Source organism: Mus caroli, chromosome 2 (genome assembly GCF_900094665.2).
Source record: "Mus caroli chromosome 2, CAROLI_EIJ_v1.1, whole genome shotgun sequence".
Classification (NCBI taxonomy): domain Eukaryota; kingdom Metazoa; phylum Chordata; class Mammalia; order Rodentia; family Muridae; genus Mus; species Mus caroli.
Window position 1 is genome coordinate 8,419,957 of NC_034571.1, and position 3,568 is coordinate 8,423,524.

At 37.7% G+C, this 3,568-nt stretch overlaps 1 pseudogene; it reads right to left on the reverse strand.

Moving 5' to 3' along the window:
* Positions 1-2,781, reverse strand: part of LOC110289641 — a 150,197-nt pseudogene extending 147,416 nt beyond the window's left edge.
* Positions 2,782-3,568: the final 787 nt, after the last annotated feature.

A 3,568-nucleotide genomic window follows, 5' to 3' on the forward strand; every position in this document is an offset into this window, starting at 1 on the left:
CCCCCCCCCCCCACCCAGGAGCTCGTGTCTCTGGCTGCATATGAATCAGAAGATGGTCTAGTCTACCACCAGTGGAAAGAGAGGTCCATTGGTTGTGCAAACTTTATATGCCTCAGAACAGGGGAACGCCAGGACCAAGAAGTGGGAGTGGGTTGGTGGGGGAGTGGGTGGGGGAGCGTGTGGGGGACTTTTGTGATAGCATTGGAAATGTAAATGAAATAAATACCCAATAAAAAATAAACAAATGCTTTCATTTTTTTCATTGTATGTATATGACTTCTTTATAAAAAATCAGGGGTCTATAGGTGTGTTGATTTATGTCTGGGTCTTTGATTTGATTCTGTTGGTCAACGAGTCTCTTTTTATGCCAATACCATGTGGGTTTTGTTACTATTGCTCTTCAGTACAGTTTGAAGTCAGGGATGATGATAGCTTTGGAAGTTCTATTATTGTTCAGGTCTGTTTTATTTATCGGGTTTTGTTTCCATATGAAGTTGAATATTGTCTTTTCAAGATTTTAAGGGAATTATTTTTAAATTTTGATGCAGATTGTATTGAATCTTCAGATTCCTTTCGGTAAGATGGCCACTTTTACTATATTAACCTACTTATCCATGAGTATGGGAAATCTTTCCATCTTTTGATGCCTTTTTCTATTTCTTTCTTCAAAAACTTAACTCTTTTATCATGCAAATCTTTCACTTTGTTGGTTAGGGTTACCTCAAGATGTTTTATAATATTTGCGGCTACTGTGAAGAGTGTTGCTTCCTTAATTTCTTCTCAGTTTGTTTGTCATTTGTATATAGGAGGGTTATTGTTTTTTTTTTATTAAGCTTAATCTTGTATCAGGTGTGCATCAGCTGTAGGAGTTTCCTATTAAATATTATCTTATATCATACATACATTTTCATTTCTTATAGATATATGTTATGTCTAGTATCTGTGAATAGCAATACTTAGACTTTTTCCTTTCCAATTTGTATTCTCTTGATCTCCTTCACTATCTTATTGCTCTAGCTAGAATGTCAATTACTATATTGAATAGATATGGAGAAAGTGGGCAGCCTTGTCGTGTTCCTGATTTTATTATGAGTTTCTCCCCATTTAATTTGATGTTGGCCTTAGGCATGTTGTAAAATTTCCTTTATTATGTTAATGTATGTCCCTTGTGTTCCTCATCTCTCCAAGATTTTTAACATGAAGGGATGCTGGATTTTGTCAAAGGCCTTTTTAGCATCTAATGTTGATCATGTGTTTTTTTTCTTTTAGTTTGTCTATATGGTGGATTACATTGACAGATTTTCGTGTGTCAAACCATCCCTGCATCTCTGGGATGGACCTACTTGGTCATGGTGGATGATGTTTTTGATGTTCTTGGATTCAGTTTGTGAGTATTTTGTTGAATATTTTTGTATCAATGTTCCTGAGGAAAGTTGGTCTGTAATTCTCTTCCTTTGTTGAATCTTTGTGTACCTTGGATATTGGTGTGACTGTAGACTCATAAAATACAGTTGGTTTCTGTTTTTTTTTTTTTATCATTTTTTGGTCTTATTTATTTTGCTAACATGATAATCTCCAGTTCTATTCATTTTCTCGAAATAACATTGTTTCATTAATTTAGCTTTGAACCAACAGCTTCATAAATGCTAAGCAAGCACAATATCACTAAGCTATATCCCTATTCCTGTATATACTATTTATTTTAAGACAGGGTAGCACTAAATTGCTCAGGATACACGTTAATTCACTCAGTAGCCTGGGATGGCCTGACTCTGCTTCATCACCTGGTTTTATTTTTACTGACTGAATAATACTTCATTTATTTATATGTGCATATATATGTACATATACATATATATGTACACATACAACAATGGAATATTATTCAGTCAGTAAGAACAATACAGACACACATATCAAAATTTTCTTCATCGACTTACACATTGATGAACATCTACAATAACTTCACAACGTGGCTATTGTGAATAATGCCTCAATAAACATAGATGCACAGGTACTTCTATTTATGATTTGATTCTTTGTGTGTGTATGTGTGTGTGTGTGTGTGTGTGTGTGTGTGTGTGTGTGGTACAGTAAACTTTATTGGTGGTATTCAAGAGATTAGGGCTTCCTAGTTTCCTCCTGTTATGGGGGGAGTCTGGGACAGAAACTGTGAAGGAAATACTCAGTGTCAGGGGCTGAGTTGGGACAGAGACTCCTCAGCAGACAGAGGCTTCTCTCTTGCTAATTGTGTCCTTTCTGGGTTGGGTGGTCCATGGCTTCTTACTACTTGGAGACCACATAGGCCATGAGGTCCACCACCCTGTTGCTGTAGCCATATTCAATGTCATACCAGGAAATGAGCTTCACAAAGTTGTCACTGAGAGCAATGCCAGCCCCAGAATCAGAGGTGGAGGAGTGGGAGTTGCTTTTGTAGTCGCAGGAGACTGCCTGGTCCTCAGTGTAGCCCAGCATGTCCTTTAGTGGGCCCTTGTATGCCAGCTTCACCACCTTCTTGATGTAATCATAGCTAGAAGTTTTCTCTAGGTGGCATGTCAGATCCACAATGGACACATTGGTGGTAGGGACATGAAAGGGCATGCCAGTGAGCTTCTTGTGCAGCTCTGGGATGGCCTTGCCCACAGCCTTGGCAGCACCAGTAGATGCAGGGATGATATTCTGGGCAGTCCCACGGCCATCACACCACAGCTTTCCAGAGGAGCCATCCTTGTTCTTCTGAGTGGCAGTAATGGCATGGACTGTGGTCATGAGTCCTTCCATGATTTGGCTTCTGTTTCTAATTTGTGGAATAATTTGAGGAGTATTGGTGTTAGATCTTTGAAAGTCTGGTAGAACTTTGTGCTAAAACCATTTGGTCCTTGGCTTGCTTTTATTTATTTATTTATTTATTTATTTATTTATTTATTTATTTATTTATTTGGGAGAATTTTAGTGACCGCTTCATTTCCTTAGGGTTATAGGCCTATTTGAATAATTTATCTGATCTTGATTTAATGTTGGTAAGTGATATCTACTGAGAAAATTGTCCATATCTTTTAGATTTTCCCAATTTTGCAGAGTACAGGTTTTCAAAGATTTAATAGCTTTTTGGATTTCCTTGCTGTGTGTTGTTTTTATTTATGATTTTATTAATTTGGATATTCTCTCTCTCCATTTTAGTTAATTTGGATAAGAGTGTGTTTATCTTGTTAATTTTCTTAAAGAACCAGCTCATTGTTTCATTGACTCATTATGTTGTTCTCTTTGTTTGTATTTTGTTGATTTTAGCTCCGAGTTTGATTATTTCCTGTCCTCTACTCATCTTAGGTGGTGTCATGGTTTGAATATGATTGGCCTAAGGAGTGGCACAATTAGAAGGTGCGGCATGTTGGAGTAGGTGTGACCTTGTTGGAGTAGGTGTGCCAGTGTGGGCATGGGCTTTAAAACCCTCATTCTAGCTGCCTGAAAGCCTGTCTTTCCTGTCTGTCTTTGGATGAAGATGTAGAACTTTCAGCAACTACTGTACTGCTTAGACACTGCCATGTTCCAGCCTTGATGATAATGGACT